Here is an 18,554-nt window from a genome sequence, read left to right on the forward strand (position 1 = left end):
GGTCAACTGAGAGGAGAGTATCCTTATTATTAACAATACCACTCCATGAAGGTGCAATACTCTCCTAATCGGCATGGCGGGTTGATGTATATCTTAATGTGTTCTAAGTGGCTCTTTTAAGCAGAGATGTTGTCCCGCAGAACATCTTTTGAAGAACACACCTATATGAGTCTGATTGTTAAACGTCGCAATCTATGAGAGTAGGGTTCTCTCTAGTAAACTCATGAAAGGTCTCAGAGTATGACGCATAAATTCCACCCGCGGGGAAGACCCACGGTAGCCAAGTATCGGTCAAGGCTTTGTGTGAAGCTAGGTTCACAGAAAACTTGCAGTTCAAGGCCCAGTCCACTGTTCAAGTTGCTTACTAGTGTAGCATAGAGTTCTAGGTGGAAGTTCAACTTAACAGTCTCCACTGCAGTATCGGTATATAAAACAGTGTTTTGGAACCGAAGGCAATTCTTGTGTGCCTCTGGGATCTGGTGGGGGATTGCTGAAATTTAGTCTATTTTGGGACAACCCAATAACTATTTAAGAAATTCCTAATAAATCCTATGTTGGGGAACGCAGTAATTTCAAAAAATTTCCTACGATCACGCAAGATCTATATGATGCATAGCAACGAGCGGGAGAGTGAAGTCCACGTACCCTCGTAGACCGTAAGCGGAAGCGTCAAGTGACGCGGTTGATGTAGTTGAACGTCTTTGCGATCCAACTGATCCTAGTACCGAAAGTACGGCACCTCCGCGATCTGCACACGTTCAACTCGGTGATGTCCCGCGAACTCTAGATCTAGCGGAGGCTGAGGGAGAGTTTCGTCAGCACGACGGTGTTGATGAAGTTACAGACGCAGGACTTCGCCTAATCACTACAACGATATGACCGAGGTGGAAAATCTGTGGAGGGGGCCACCGCACACGGCTAAACAATGTCAGCTTGTGTGTTCTAGGGTGCCCCCTGAAGGAAATATGCCCTAGAGGCAATAATAAAGTTATTATTTATTTCCTCATATCATGATAAATGTTTATTATCCATGCTAGAATTGTATTAAACAGAAATATAATACATGTGTGAATACATAGACAAACATAGTGTCACTAGTATGCCTCTACTTGACTTGCTCGTTAATCAAAGATGGTTGAGTTTCCTAGCCATAGACATGAGTTGTCATTTGATTAACGGGACCACATCATTAGGAGAATGATGTGATTGACTTGACCCATTCCGCTAGCTTAGCACTTGATCGTTTAGTTTACTACTATTGCTTTCTCCATGACTTATACATGTTCCTGTGACTATGAGATTATGCAACTCCCGAATACCGGAAGAACACTTTGTGTGCTAGCAAACATCACAACGTAACTGGGTGATTATAAAGGTGCTCTACAGGTGTCTCCGATGGTGTTTGTTGAGTTGGCATAGATAGAGATTAGGATTTGTCACTCCGATTGTCGGAGAGGTATCTCTAGGCCCTCTCGGTAATGCACATCACAATAAGCCTTGCAAGCAATGCGACTAATGAGTTAGTTGTGGGATGATGCATTACGGAATGAGTAAAGAGACTTGCCGGTAACGATATTGAGCTAGGTATTAAGATACCGACGATCGAATCTCGGGCAAGTAACATACCGATGACAAAGGAAACAACGTATGTTGTTATGCAGTTTGACCGATAAAGATTTTCATAGAATATGTGGGAACCAATATGAGCATCCAGGTTCCTCTATTGGTTATTGACCGGAGACATGTCTCGGTCATGTCTACATAGTTCTCGAACCCGTAGGGTCCGCACGCTTAAAGTTCTGTGACGATCGGTATTATGAGTTTTTGTGTTTTGATGTACCGAAGGTAGTTCAGAGTCCCGGATATGATCACTAACATGATGAGGAGTCTCGAAATGGTCAAGACGTAAAGATCGATATATTGGACGACTATGTTCGGACACCGGAAGTGTTTCGGGAGGTTTCGGACATATACCGGAGTACCGGGGGATTACCGGAACCCCCCCGGGGAGTATAATGGGCCTATTGGGCCTTGATGGAGAAGAGGAGGGGCAGTCAAGGCAGGCCGCGCACCCCTCCCCCTCTAGTCCGAATTGGACAAGGAGGGGGGCGGCGCCCCCCTTTCCTTTCCCTCTCTCTCCTCCTTCCCCCTTCTCCTACTCCTACTAGGAAAGGAGGAGTCCTACTCCTAGTGGGAATAGGACTCCCCCCTTGGCGCGCCCTCCTCCTGGCCGGCTGCCTCCCCCCTAGCTCCTTTATATACGGGGGCAGGGGGCACCCCAAGACACAATAATTGGTCATTGATCTCTTAGCCGTGTGCGGTGCCCCCCTCCACCATAATCCACCTCGGTCATATCGTAGCGGTGCTTAGGCGAATCCTTGCGTCGGTAGCGTCATCATCACCGTCACCACGCCGTCATGCGACGAAGCTCTTCCCAAGCTCTACTGGATCGTGAGTTCACGGGACGTCACCGAGCTGAACGTGTGCTGAACGCGGAGGTGCCGTACGTTCGGCGCTGAGGATCGGTCGATCGTGAAGACGTGCGACTACATCAACTGCGTTGTTATAACGCTTCCGCTTACGGTCCACGAAGGTACATAGAAGACACTCTCCCCTCTCGTTGCTATGCATCACCATGATCTTGCGTGTGCGTAGAAAAATTCTTGAAATTACTGCATTCCCCAACAGTGGCATCCGAGCCAGGTTTATGCGTATATGTTACATGCACGAGTAGAACACAAGTGAGTTGTGGCCGATACAGGTCATACTGCTTAGCAGCATGTCATACTTTGGTTGGGCGGTATTGTTGGATGAAGCGGCCCGGACCGACATTACGCGTACGCTTACACGAGACTGGTTCTACCGACGTGCTTTGCACACAGGTGGCTGGCGGGTGTCAGTTTTTCCAACTTTAGTTGATCCGAGTGTGGCTACGCCCGGTCCTTGTGAAGGTTAAAACATCACTAACTTGATGAAATATCGTTGTGGAGGATACAAGTAATCAACGTTGTGCACAAAATGAATTTTTATCTCTGCATCTGCTTAATCAGACCCAACTGAGTCATACTCCCTCCGTCTTTGAAAGAGTGTAATTTCAACTTTGTTGAAAAGTCAAACATTTTTATGTTTGACCGTATTTAAACAATAATAGACCAACATTTAGGGGGAGTCCTCTGGCTTGTGAAATCCTCGTATCCAGCCTCGGAGTCCAGCCGAACGGTTCCAATCCTGGTTATTGGGCCGAGAAGCTGGCTCTGGACTACGTGCAAAATTGACGGAGTTGAGGAGCTGGAAAAAGGTGGCTCCACGAAAACTGGGAAGCGAGAGTTGGCTCAATTTACAACTGATTGCCTGACCGTAGGTACCGCTTCGAGGCATCGCTTGTCTCCTCCCTCGACTCGATCCACTGCTCCCCCGTTCCCCTCCACGCCCGCGACGAACCCTAGCGCGCCGCCACGACCACCCAACCGGCGCGGGAACCGGCGACCGCCCTCCCCACCGCCGCGCTCGCCCTCCTCGACCTCCCTTCTGACCGGAACTCGACCCCGCCGTCCCCGACCGGAGCTCTTCCCCGCCACGTCGACTGAAGTTCTTCGAAGCCGTCCCGACCGGAGATCGACCCCGCCGTCCCCAACCACCGGAGCACGCAGGCTGCGTTAGACGAGCTTGTCCCCGACCTCCTTCTCTGCCTCCTGGAGTACCTCGTCCATGTCTCTGAAGAAAAAAATCGAATTCATTTCACAGTAGCCCACGTATGCCCAGGCCGAAGAGAAAGGAGGCCTGCTAAAATGGGCCGAACAAGCACTTTCTGGCCTTTTGGCCTCGTCGATCGCTGCCTGCGAGAAGCTGCCGCACCGAATACATCAATAGCTCCAGGAGTTTGCGTGGGAAGATGGCGGCTGGATCTGGCTGACGGATTTAAGGATTTTGCAGCCGTGGGAAACTACCGAACACGCCCTTATGCCATCAAATTAATAGCATTACATTCATGATAAAATATATTTTCGTCATATATCTATTTGGTTTCACAAGCATCGACATATTTTTGCACAAATTCGGTCAAACTTTGAAATAGTTTAATCCTTCAACAAAGTTGAAAGTACACTCTTTCAAGGACGAAGGGAGTACATGTAAAGATGAAAAAAAAAGATGCCCCTACCCAAACACGCGCCTAGTAGGGATGAAAACGGAGCGGAAACGGACGGAACTGAATGCTATCATATTTGTTTTCATATTTTTTTGCAGAAGCAGAAATGAATACGGAAACACCGGAAATGAATACTGAAACAGATACTATCGGAAACGGACACGGAGCGAATACAAAGCGGATACGGAAACAGAAATAGGCATTGATCGAAACTTAAAAACCCTTAAATCATAGAGAAATACACACAAAAACAAACAAATCTAATGAGTTGTTAACATGGCCAGAAAATAATATCATTATGTTAGAAACTTAGCGTAGTATTGTAGTAGTACCGGACAATTGCGTATAGGGTCAAGCTGAGTACATGTGTGGCAGTAGAAGTTGGGCCTTAGATCCATTCTACTAATTTTGTCATTGGGTTCTCTTTGGTGGTTGGGCTACAAAGCAGCTATATGTCCATAGTTAAAACAGAAATTCCATATTCACGGAAACGGAATGTTCCATTTCCATGCATGTTCCACCGGAAAACACCGTTCCGTTTTTGTTTCCGTTTCCGCATAAAAAAAGTTCCATTTCCACTTCCGTTTTGCAAATTTCCGTTTCCGTTTTCATATTTCCTCTTCATTAATAAATTTTGTGTTCCGCGTTACTAGGCGCCAGGGATGATAATGGACCGGTCCACTCCATTTTCATCCCTGGCGCCTAGTAACGCGGAACACAAAATTTATTCCCCTCTCCCTTCCACTCCCCAGTAGGCATTCCCGTAAACCAGGTCTGCGTACACCCACGAGAGGGCCGCGGCCTGAGCCACGGCCCACAGCCGTGCGCCGGGTCCAGCGTGCACCAAATAAACCACATCAAAAAAAACAAATAAACCACAGCGAGAGAGCGAGGGAGGATGTCCAAATTCCAACCCCCCGCTTGCATTCCAGTTTTCAAAAGAAAAAAAAGAAAACGCTCGCAACCGGCGAAGCCTTCTTCTGGAAGCCTCCCTGCCGGCCACTGCGACGAGCGCGAGGCCGCCCGCCCATGGCTCCGCCGTTCGTCTACGCCCGCAGCTCCGGCGAAGGCACGGGTGCGGCGAAGCTCCCCTCCCCTTCCACTCCCTCTCTCTCTTCGACTCTCTCCGTCTCTCTCTCTCTAAGCAGGGGCGATTTGCCCCGCGCGCTTAATTTGTGTGTGCAGCTCACGACGCGGCCCTGCGAGCGGCCTTCTACGGCGACCTCCGGCGTCTCAGAGGTTGGCCTCTCCTCCTCTTCCTCCTCCCCATCCCCATGCTCCTGGGCCTCCCCGGGCCTCGCTTGGCCATAATTTGTTGGGTTGTGCTAGGGTTTTGCTCTGGCTGCGGCCGTGATCGAGTTCCCGGCGGCTGGATTAGGTATGTCGTTACAGGATGAGATGGTGCAATTGCCACCGCTGTTCTGTTAGCCACACCAATTCGGGTCCTATTTGATTTGTAGGACACTGTTAATTTGTAGGACACTGTTAATTACTCTCCGAATTATGAAAAACATATCGTGCCATTGTGTACTGTTTATTGGGAATCTGCTTAACACAAGTCATTACACGGGGTACATGTTATGCCATTATGATCAGAGCACTGTTTTTTTTTTGGTCAAGTCTATGCACTGATTGATTCACTGTGTGTCCAAGACTTGATGCAGATGTCAAACCTTTAGGGTACCCTCCAACCCCTCTTTAGTTCACTCAAGCGAACTAAATTTCCAAAATCACAAATTTTAGTTCATTCCCTTGATGCTCATGGTTTGCATCCTTGCTTGACTTAGTGGGGTTCTTGTCCATCTATGCAACACATTTGGGATCCTTTTCTTTTGGTTGTCTAGCAAGTTATAATTTGGCAATTTGCTTCAATAATATATTGATATGCTTGGGTGTTTGCTTTGGGTGAAAGGTGCTGTAAAGAGTCTTGCTGACCCAAGGGCGGTCTTCTCTTTTTTCAACAAGGGTGGCCTTGGTGTGCTGCACCTCGCACCCGTCAGAGGGCATATTGAAGTTTGCAAGTACTTGGTGGAGGAACTGGGAGGAGATGTGAATGCTCCTGCTCCTGGAGTTGGAGGTCTTTATCTAACCATTTTCCCTTTTATGGAAATTGGCATCTGTCATGTCTATGTTTGGCACCATGGGTTGTCTCAATTGTGTTGTTGTGCTTTTTGGTTGCAGACTTTGCAGGCGTGACACCCTTTATGACATCTGTTCAGTCCGACGATGTTTCAACTGTGAAGTATTTGCTTGATCGTGGCGGTGACCTAACTAAAGCAGATGGTAAAGGACGCACTGTTCTCCATCATGCAGCAACCGTAGGTAGCTCCCTGGCTCCTCACCCATGCAATTTTCGCTGTGTAGGGCACTCCAATAATACTATTGTAGAAGAAAAATATTGTAGTCATTTTTCATAGAGTTAATATAGATCTCTTTTCTGAAATATAATTAGTCAAAGTTGGATAAAATTGTCCCATCTATGTTTTATGCCATGGTGGTCACTTTACTAGCAGTTACTGCGCTGCTGTACACTCAGATGTGGAGCCACATGACTTATGGAATTATTTTATTCACGGCAGGAAGCTGTAAGGTTACTGAGTTCCTACTTTCAAAAGGAGTACCTGTTGACATACACTATGGCTATGGTACACCACTCCATCTAGCTGCTACCAATGAACAAGATAAAATAGTGAAGATTTTGTTGGAACACCATGCAGATGTATATAACCCTTACCATTTCTTATTTTCATATTTTGTTTTTTAGATTTTGTTCCTTTGTTTTTTATGATAATTATTACTCTTGGACCATAGAGAAATTCTCATGTTTTTCTTTCAGGCTAACACCAGTGTCACCAGTTTGGGTTCTGCGTTGATGGGTGCTCTTTTATGCCGTTCATTGAAGTGCATGAAGCTGCTGATTAAGGCCAGTATTCTATTGTCTATATTTGTTCATTGTTATGTTCTGATTTTACACCGAGATGGAACCATGAAATGTTTTATTCCACAATCCTTTTCACAGGGTGGTGCTGATGTCAATCGGATGACCACACTTCTGATGACTCCGTTAGTGTTCACTGCAGGGCGCAAAGACTACACCAACTTTATGCAATTTCTGTTAAAGGCAGGAGCGGATCCTAATATTCCTAATGGTGTATGTTTTCCTTATTTTCTTGATCTATTGTACTAAAACTTATGCTGACAGTATTATTCAACTCTTAAGGAGGATAGTTAAGCTTTAGCAATGAATTCATGGTGCTTTTAGTCTTTGACTATGTGATGAGAAGTTTGCATTTATCTATGTGCAGGCAATAGGTAGGCGTGTGAGCTATAATTTTAACGGTTTATATCAACAAATGCATATTGATGTTGTTGACTAAAAGAAGTTTGACTTAGGAGAAAACTAGAAAATATTTTGGAATGAAGTAGCAAATTTTGAGTTCTGGAGCATCCTCTGTTCTGTGCAATCCTATATATATGTATATCGTTAGTCTGAAATGTTTTTGAATATGGTGGATGTCCTTGTATTGAGCCCACAGATAGCCAAGATATGTCAGTGTTTCTCTATTTAATATGAGCCCGGTGCTTAACTTAACAGTTGATGAGATAGCGACATCTCATAATGCAGCATTCAGGCTTCAGGGTAGCCGCATTTTCCGAATGTACTCATCCAGCAATCACTAAAATGACTTGACTTCTCTTAGCTTACTTTATGTTGTTTTGTTCATCCCAGCGGTTGGTACTTTTTCAATTACTCTAAAGTGTCAAATTAAAATTCATGTATAGCTATTTGTCCTTGTTGTTTTTATCTATATAATTCATGGGGACTCCTAAAGGGCATGCCACTAAAAATTATTGTTGCTTCTCAATTTCAATTCTTGCTGAAATGCCTGTTTTTAATCCCTTGCTGAAGGATGGCCTTTTGGTATGTTGTCGGAGTATATTGACTGTTTAAATTGCTACTAGAATTTAGAAATGCTTGCTGGGATAAATCCTGGTTGAAACATTTGGTACCAACATTATGTAAACCCTGGTTCTCTCCCATGGCATTGCAGTTTATTATATGGGTTATATCTTTTCATAATTTTCATATTCTTTTACTGCATTCTATAGGGTCCTTTAGTTATGTAGTTAATTTCAAAAGAGTTGACATTTTTCCTTTTGTTGCCCAGTTTGGTAGGTTACCAATAGAGCATGCTGCTAGACGTGACTGTATGGAACAAGTTGAAATGCTGTTTCCTTTGACTTCCCCAATTCCATCTATCCCAAACTGGAGTATAGATGGAATCATCTCATATGAAAAATTTGAAAGTGCAAAGCCACTGGTACGTTATTTGTTGCTGTTGCGCCCCGTGGATAAATTTTACTCCCTCATATATTGGTTGTAATAACATCTTATATTATGGGACGGAGGGACTACTTGAATGGCGGGTCATATTTTTTGCTCGCCAGTCCTGAATTTGTCCGTCAACTGTTATGACTTGGACTTACTATATATGCATGAGATCACACTTAAAATGATAGTCATCACCTTTTTATGGTTTTTCTTCAGAGCATCACCTCATCATAACCATTAAATTGAAGTAGTTAAAGCTCTTAGAACAAACTACCAATTATAATTTTGGAAGGACCAGATTTGGACCCCTTATTAGTTCTTGGCTGTTCAATGGTTCAAAAAAAGTAACTTGGTTGTTCAGTATCGATTCATGAACTGCTGTAAACTTCTCGTCATGCGTAGTCTTCAAGAGACAGGAGTGCTTTACAAGCATATATACTGTCGATGTGAAGTTGTGAACTGTGAAATATACAAATATAGACAATGTGCTATACAGCTATACTTGTGATCAAATTCTTGTTGTGTGAGTAACTGCTGCCTTTTGCTGTGCTATACAGCTATACTTGAGAAATTACCTCAATGTGCACTTTGCATTGCAGCATAAGCATATCAGATACGAAGCTACGGCGAATGTGTAACAGAGTTGTTAAGTTTCTGTTTTAATTGGAATATCTTTGAAACGAAGCTTCATTCCTAAATTTTTTGCATTGTTCTATCATTCAGGATCAGAGGCACCTTGAGCGAGCAAAAGCTATATTCAAGTCACAGGCATATTATGCATTCAGGCTGAAGGACTATAAGTTCGCATCAAAATCATATGATCTGGTAAGCCCCTTAAACCTTATCTATGGACAATGGTGGTTTAGAAGGTGGCATTTTTCTAGTGACCGGTTGCAGAACATTATTTGTTTGCTAACAAGGTTTCTAATATTGTTCTCTAGTTTCCCTGTTTATTATCTGTTAATTTGCCATTATGATGTATTTCTGTTGGATTAATATTATTTTGGAGGACTAATCTTCCTAACCTGTCATCATGAGAAGATAATCGCATAACCTGTTGTGTTTGACCGACCATAGGCAATAGATGCCGCAGCGAGTGCAACATTGTACGCAAACAGGAGTCTTTGTAAACTGATGTTGGACGATGGTGAAGGTGCTCTGTCAGATGCTCTCAGCTGCAGAATGCTGCGACCTAACTGGGCAAAAGCTTGCTACCGTCAGGCTGCAGCTCACATGCTTCTCAAAGTGAGTTACTACACGTCTAGCTTGCCATCGTGTTTCCCTACTCTACAATCTATTATGCATTCGCTCACATGCCTTTGATGTGCTCTACGTCTAGGAGTATAACCAAGCTTGTGACGCTCTCCTGGATGCTCAAAAATTAGATCCTGGAAACATAGAGGTGGAGAGAGAGCTACGGTAATCTACCGTCTTGTACTTGTATCTTTTGAAGCATGAATGATATGTACTTCCATACTAACGACCAGCAGTTTGCACACTGGACCAACGCGTCGAATTCCATTATACCTACAATTCAAGTTCACCAAACTGGAGACTAACATTTCCATTTCAATTTTTGGTGCTATTGTTCCATATAGCTCTGTGGGTTAAAGCTGAAATTTGTTCCATTTTGGTTTAACACTGTACAGGAAAGCCAGGGAATTAATGAAAGCTCCTGATGAAGCTGACAAGTGAAGCATGGTGGTTAGCATGAGAGTAGAGATTGTGCTTTATGCTTTGTCAGGCAAAAGTTCTTTTGGCTTGCATTAGAGTAGTTGCTCAAACTGAATGTGATGGTACTTATGCGAGTAGAAGACAGAGGTGCTGTAAAACTTGCTCACTTGTGTAGAAAAGAGCTGAATCAGGCAGGAAGCTGGAGTGCTGAAATGTGGATGGGAATTTACCACTTGAGTTAACTAATTAGAAGTTTTATTGAATCTAGCACAAATGCCTGACGTGAACGATGTTTCCTTATGAATTTTGAATATCTTCCAAGTTTTCATTCTGTAGTTGAGAACAGAAAAACTGAAATAGTACCACCCTTTCATTTGCATCTTCCAACATTTTAGGGCCATTCAGTCATTCTCAGTTACATGAGGAAGATTCTATTCAACATGGTTGCTGGCTCATTGCTTCTGCGAATAAGCATGCACTCCTCTACATATTGATTGTTTCAGTAATAATACATTTATAAACATCATCTGGATTGCAAAGTTTCTTTATAATTGTACATCTCAAGATCAATTGGCTAGAGAAGTAGCAGCTAGTGACTACTGTAGATGAAAAAGATTACTGTACATCGGCTGGAATTGCATTGGATGCATCCATGCCAGGGAGTACCTCTGTTCCGAAATATAAGTCTTTTTATAGATTCCACTACGAATTACATATGGATGTATATAGACATATTTTAGAATGTAGATTTACTAATTTTGCTCCGTATGTAGTCCGCATTGAAATCTCTAAAAAGACTTATATTTAGGAACGGAGGGAGTACCTTGCAAATTCCGCTGAGAAATCATACATGCAGATGATGGGTACAACGCCCATACCTCATTGAAACACAATAACGGCTTCCTTGTTCGTGTAAAATGGTGAAAGAATTAGAGTTTGAGCATAATTACTAATTCAAATTGGTTCAAATCCTCGAGACCCTAATCTACATGCCTTCTACAAAAATGGAGAAATTTCAAATAAATTTGGAGGATCGTCAAGCATATGATGCCTACAAGTCGTGGAATGTGATCACTGGCTTAAATGTCTAGGGGTTAAACATATGAGACTGATCTGTGCCCTGTCAAAGACACTTTAAGCTCTCAACATGTGCAGTTTAGCACATTTTTTTTGCAACATTGCTCTTAATGACCAATTTTATGAAGCTGAAGTAAATTTTCTAGTCGTCCAAAAAAGTAGCTGAAGTAATTTTTTTTCCTTTTAGATCATCACAAATTATACAATATATTCTCATATTGTATTTATTGATGTTTCATATGTCCATATGTTTTCTATCACTACTGGGAAAATCGTCGTTACCGAGTACATTGTTGTTTGCCGAGTACCAGACCACGGGATCACGATAAAGGCCATGTAAGCCGAGTGTGGCTCTCGGCAGACAACAGGACACGACACACGCCGGTAGTTGCCGAGTCTCTGCTACAATGTGCTCGGCAAAAATAGAACACTCGGTTTATGTGATGTATGCCAAGATCCTCTGCTACGGCACTCGGCAAACAAGTGCCAGGTGGCACTGCTGACGGTGTCCTGGATGAAGGACTTCATATCCAAACCAGGTGTGGTTCCTAGTGCATTGGATCCCATGGCTATCTATTGTGACAACACTGGTGTCATGGCCATTGTCAAAGAGCCACTGTCTCACAAGAAAACCAAGCATATCAAATATTTCTTTAACTCCATCCGTGACTACGTCAAGGAAGGTGACATAAAGATTTGCAAACTTCATACGGTTCTGAATGTTGCAAACCCGTTGACCAAACCTCTTCCACGAGAAAAAACATGATCAACACCAAAACTCCATGGGTGTTAGATTTGTAACAATGTAAACTTAGATTATTGATTCTAGTGCAAGTGAGAGACTATTGGTAATATGCCCTAGAGGCAATAATAAAGTTGTTACTATCATATTTCCTTGTTCTTGATAAGTGTTTGTTCTTTATGCTATAATTGGATAACCGAAAACTCAAATACATGTGTGGATACATAAAAAAAATTGTGTCCCTAGTAAGCCTCCACTAGACTAGCTCGTTGATTAAAGATGGTTAAGGTTTCCTAGCCATAGACATGAGTTGTCATTTAATAACAAGGTCAGATCATTACAAAATGATGTGATGGACAGATCACAAGCCTAGCATCTGATCGTGTCACTAAGTTTAAATTGCTACAACTTTCTTAATGTCAAGTATCTGTTCCATAGCCCATGAGATCATGGCACTCCCTAGTACCGAAAAAAATGCTTTGTGGGCATCAATTGTCACTTCGTAAATAGGTGATCATAAAGAAGCTCTTCGGGTATCTCGGAAGGTACTTGTTGGGTTGCATGGATCAAGACTGGGATTTATCACTCCATGTGATGGAGAGATATCTCTGGGCCCTCTTGGGAATACAACATCCGAAGTAGCTTTTTAGCATATAACTAATGGGTTTGGTCACGGGGATATTGTATTACGGAACGAGTAAAGAGACTTTGCTGGTAACGAGATTAAAATAGGTATGATGAGACCGACGATCGAATCTCGAGCAAGTAACATATCGCCAGACAAATGGAATTGTATACGGGGTTATCGAAATCATTGAGAACGTGGTTCAGCCGATGAAATATCTTTGTGGAATATGTGGGAAGCATCATGGGCATCCATGGCCCCTTTATTGGTTATTGATTGGTCTGGAGTCTTGATCATGTCCACATATTCTCGAACCCGTAGAGTCACACACTTAACGTTCGGTGTCGCTAGGGTTTGATGAGATAATAAGATGATGTTATCGAATTTTTATTCGGAGTCTCAGATGGGATCCTGGACATCATGGAGTTACCAAAATATATATTCGGAGTCTCAGAATGGTCCATAGACAAAGAAAACATATATGGAAGGTATTTTCAGGGTTACCAAAATATTTCGGTACTTTAAAAATCTGTACTGACCAAGCAAAAACTAATATTGGCGTTGTATTTCTGTCTGACGTTGTAGATAATGTTTTAGTGCTCGCGTAGCAGTTTATAATACACCACAAATTTGAGTCTTTCTATAGTTTTGAGTTTTTTATTTATTATCTTGAATCTTTATAATTTTGAGTCTTTCTATAATTTTGAATCTTCATATTTTGAGTTTTTTTATTGTTTTAAAGTCTTAAAGAATTTTGAATCTTTTATAATTTTGAGTCTTTTTATTATATTTTTTGAATCTTATATATATATTTTAACTTTTAATTATATTCCTGAAAATGGCCCATTGGGCCTAGCCCTACACTTCCGACGCGCCCAGGTCAAAACCTAGGGGGGGGGGGCATAGTCCCCTCGCTCCACTACTCGACACTCTCTCTCTCTCTCTCTCTCTCTCTCTCCTTCTCACCGCCACCTCTGTCGATTGACCCCCTTCTGTTGATGATTCCAGCCATTTCCGGTGCTGAAGTATTCTTTTAGGCCTCCCCCTCTCGTTGCCATACATCTACACCTCCCATCTCGTTGCCATTTATCGACCATTTTATGTTAATCATTTATTTCATCCAAAATGTTAGGGTTTCGGCGATGAAGGCAGGTGACGGCGACAAAGACGTAGGCGGCTAACGACGCACCACGATCCAATCTTCGGTGAGCATCTCCCTCCCCATTTGTTTCTTCACTCTCGATTAGTTAGGGTTCAGTGGAAGAGCTTGAGATGGAAACATGGGGGGGGGGCATGGGCTGAAAATATGTTTATGTTACTCTCTAGCTATTATACTGAACATTGATTATGAAGTTTCAAAGTATGTAATCTTCTAAGTTCTCTGTATGCATGAACTGTGGTGAATGGTTATTGTTTAGTTGGACTTTTTTAGGAATAATTTGGTTGATTCGTAGTAATGCCACATCATGAGTTATTCATAATAACTTATTCGATCTGATTTGACATGATGGAATAATTCCTTAGTGCTGAGGTTATCTCTAGCAAATGTATCATGCACGTGTGTGCTTCCTTCCTTATTGTCATATATAGTTCAATTGTCAAATGTCATATTGTAGGCAACTGTTGTCATGCATAGTTCAATTGTCATTTGTTGTCATAGTTCAATGGTCCTAGAGCCAAACACCTCAAAGTATTGTAGTGTTCTTGACATACTTTAAAAATAGTTTGCAACCCAACACAACATTGTTTATTTTTCTAACAAATTAAAGTGCATCAGATCATGGCCAATTATAGAGGCAACCGCAATCTCTTCAAGGCTCACCTATATACCACCAATAGCCTGCAAGAGGTGAATGCCTCGGTGAAGGCGAAGACAGGTCAACTGCTGAACGAGAAGGCTAGTCTCTTCTCCAACACTAATAGGATGATGGACGAGAGAGATCAGCTGATCGAGGAGAGGGATAAGTTGAAGAAGGAGAGAAAACTCCTCAGGACCGAGGGGAATGACCTCGAGATGGAGATAAATCATTTGAAAAAAGATGGACAGACACAAGATTCGCCAGTTGAAGTTAATTCTTGACCAAGAGTGGACTATTTAGTTTGTGAAGTTGAATTACGGAGTTCTTTAACTAGCTAGTATCTTTTATGAATTTGAATTATTTAGTTTGTGAAGTAGAATATATTTTTTATTAGCGAAAGATCAATTTGCTGGTGTTGGCCAATAAGGTACGACAGTGGTAAGGTACACTTATTGCTAGTGTTGGCCACGTGGCACATCATCATCATGTGAAATACTTCTGACGTGGGCTCCAACGGCACCACTAATTTTTAACAGTGGCGCCATATTGCTGGCGTTGGGTGTCGACGCCAGCAAGACCATTTTTGCCACATCATAGCTAGACGTTTCCGCACTAGTGAGGTTATTACGACAAACATGTTGTACAACCAACAGATACTTTGACTTATGCCCCCCTTCAATATTTTATGAAAAGTCAACGAGCAGAAGTTTTGCGCCGTATGCGCCGTAATATTACTCGAAACTTCATTTTTCATAGTGGAAAGTTGACATTAGATAGTGTGGGAAGCCCCTACCTGTATTAACCCCTTAAAATTCCATTTTCCGGAAATATAATGGGGAAAAGAAAAGTACAAAAGGAAAAAAAAATCAAACCTACAAACTAACTTTGTTTTGCGTATTAAAAAGTATCAAATATTTTGAAAAAAAATCGTGTATTACAAAAATGTTAACGAAATTGAACGAAATTATCGCCAGTTCAAATATTGTTCATTAGTTTTAAAAAATGTTCTAGAAATTCAAAAAATATCCCCGGACCACAAATTAGTTCATCGGTTCATAAAATGCTCGTGAATTAAAAAAATGTTCACGAATTTGAAAAAATGTTCACCAACTTAAAAAATGTTCATGATTTAAAGAATAATACAAAAGTTTTAATAACCGCCATAGGGGCGCCCGTGTCGTGGTAGAAATATATATATAGGGACACGTAGGTATTTGGAAATTGGAAAAAGTATTTCCACATGGATCCCCCGAGCCCCACCCCGAGTCCCGACTCTGCCGCTGGGCCTAGCCAGCCAGCGGAGCAGCCTTCCTATGATGACTATGTTGCGTCCCTGTGGCAAATTTGACAATTTTGACCTGAAAACGAAATAAATTCACAGAATGAACTGGGTGCGAAACTATTTCACACCCCTAACCCTTTTGTGTAGCGCCCGCCACGCCGGCGCCACACCCTACGGTGCAGCGCCTAGCTCCGTGGCGTTGCACCTCTTTCCACCGTGGCAGCCCATGGGCCCACACCCAGCAGTGCAACGCCTCCGAGTAATGTGCAGCGCCTAGCGGCTAGGCGCTGCACTGTGACTTATCTGCAAACGCGCCAGCCCTCTCCTCCCCCACCCTCCCCATTGGCAATTACAGAAAAACAGGGCGGCGGCCATCTGCACTCCCCCTCTCAATCCCCTCTCCCAAATCCTTCCGATCCGACGATTTGGTCCGTGCATTTGTTCATCAATCCATCATAGAAGGTACTCTCCTCCGATCCCCTTCTTTCTATCCATAGAAAATATTATATTTTGAAGATTTGGGGAACCCTTGTTGGAATCTTGCATGTATTAGATTTGGGCAACTTTTGTTTGAATCTTGCATATATTAGATTTGGGGAACCCTTGTTAGATTAGAACGTGGTTTGGATAGATAGGTTGACATGTTATTTATATAGTTTGGATACATAGATTGACATGTTATTTCTATGGAGAAGTTATTTGTATGAAGTAGGCCCAAGTAGGGGGAAGCACCATATGCTTCAAAGATAATCGTGTTGACAAGAATGCTTTGTTGAAATTGTTAGGATGGTTTGGCTTCTCGATGATCATTGGGACAAACAACACCGGTCGTAGGCTATGTCGGTGCAGCAGCGGGTAATACTGAAAGTGGCCGGTGTTATGAATTTAGTATGTTTTTTCAAGCACAAATGCCCCATATGTAATGTTATGATTTGTTTGTTTGTAGGAGCTTGCACCTCTGAAGCTTCGGTCTCACGGGATCAGCCTTGGAGGGATGCGCTATGATGAGCGGTACACACCTTATGTTAGGGAGGCAGGACTTCTCCCTTTCATTGAGTTGGTCCGCCGGTCGACGCCACCCAACAATGCTGCAGCACTCACCGCGCTTATTGATCATTGGAGGCCGGAGACACACACTTTCCATCTTCGGACCGGGGAGATGACCGTGACGCTGCAGGATATTGCTATGATCACCGGTCTTCCTATCGACAGGTATGAAGTTGTTTCCTTTTCACTTCATTGATACATTATCAATGCGCTCTTGCGGCAAATTTGACCATGTTCTTTTTTATGTGCAGTTGGACGATGCCAGTTGTAGGCACACTAGAGGTATTAGTGGTTGTCTGCTCGCACTTTCCATATGGAGCTGGGAGCGTTTGCCGGTTGGACGACCTAAGACCGTGAAGTACGAGGATTGGGACGATAAAGACGACCCACTACGGCTCCCCACTTGGGCTTACAAGTGGGATGTGTTAAATGAGACGACGGATGATCCCTCGGTAATGTACAAGTTGTACAAGAGCGAGCTGGACGCGATCACGCCTGAGCAGTGAACCGACCTTGCATAAGTGATTATCATGCTTGTATCTTCACTTGATATCAATTTTGCATTCAATCCCATTTTGCAGGTGGAATGGGAGCCGTATGGAAAAGGAGAGAGTTTTGGTAACCCTATAGAGTTCAGGCTTAATCCGATGTGCATTAGGGATAGGGATCTCTGGTAGCGCACATTGACGTCCGAGTGCACCACCTTGTGTGGACGATAATGCGTAACCGAGTAGTTGTCGAGCCACATCTTCAAATCCAACAAGCTGTCGAACTTAGAACCTTTAGCAATCCGGTTCTTGTCGTCTACCAAATCACGGTGAGAGCTTGGCCTAACCCCAAGAGGTACACATTGGCCACCATCTACCACGGCTTCATCCGCGAGACTAACATCCTTGAACAATGTAGTCCGATGATCCCGACCAAATACCTTCTCGAAAGCTTCGGCCTCCTTCACAGTGAACCCCTCCGCATCAACTTGTTCATCGGGACCATCGTCATCCGAGTCCGATGCATATGCACGGGAAAAAGGGATGGAATGGTCCATTGTCTCTTGCAAATGATATTTGTCGAGATCACCCACATTGTTGTCATGGAGATCAACTTCATTGTCATCGTCCGCATACTCATCATTGTCCTCTTGCAAAGATTCATCTTGGTTGTTTCTATAAGGGCTCAATGTTGGCCTCACTTCTTGGGTTAAAAGAGGTTCAACAATTTCATCTCGCTTCAAGGATGGGGGGCTACTAGCAACCAAAGGGGAGGGGTTCCGGTTCAAGTCCAAATGCAAACTTGAATCAACCTTCTTCGTTGCAAATAACTCAAGAGCCTTCTCTAGTGATTCGGCCACCGTCTCCTTGTATGCAACCCAACGTTGCTCCGAGTTTACACGCATTGTCTTCCAACGGATGTGCATTCCAAAACCAACATTATGCCTTCCCTCCAACTCAATGATATCACTAGGGTCCATCCAATTCAAATCTTTCCTAACTTGTTGCAAGAGCTCCGCATAGCTAGGACTACTATCAAACACCATGTCAAACTCATCCGGGTGCGGTTCTTTATTGCCTTTCAAAAAGGCGTCTTTGTCCCCATGCTGAACAAACACACATGTTCTTCCCATCCCTATAAGCAATGAACACAAGGTAACATTGCTTCCATGAGTACTGATCCATGGATTAACACCGAATACAAACCCTAATATATATATGAAACAACAACCCTAACCCTAACCATAAACCTAACCCTAACCATAACCATAACCCTAACCATAACCCTAGCCCTAAACGCCCCGGTGGACAGAGGTGCAACGCCCCGGAGCTAGGCGCTG

General features: G+C 43.1%; 1 long non-coding RNA gene across 1 annotated transcript; it reads left to right on the plus strand.

Moving 5' to 3' along the window:
- Positions 1–6,601: 6,601 nt before the first annotated feature.
- On the plus strand, positions 6,602–10,026 carry LOC141039265 (uncharacterized). Its single transcript, XR_012200183.1, has 3 exons — positions 6,602–6,866; positions 6,984–8,469; positions 9,204–10,026. It is a non-coding gene; the product is annotated as an uncharacterized lncRNA (long non-coding RNA).
- The last annotated feature ends 8,528 nt before the right edge of the window (positions 10,027–18,554 follow it).

Source organism: Aegilops tauschii, chromosome 1 (assembly GCF_002575655.3).
Source record: "Aegilops tauschii subsp. strangulata cultivar AL8/78 chromosome 1, Aet v6.0, whole genome shotgun sequence".
Taxonomy (NCBI): Eukaryota; Viridiplantae; Streptophyta; class Magnoliopsida; order Poales; family Poaceae; genus Aegilops; species Aegilops tauschii.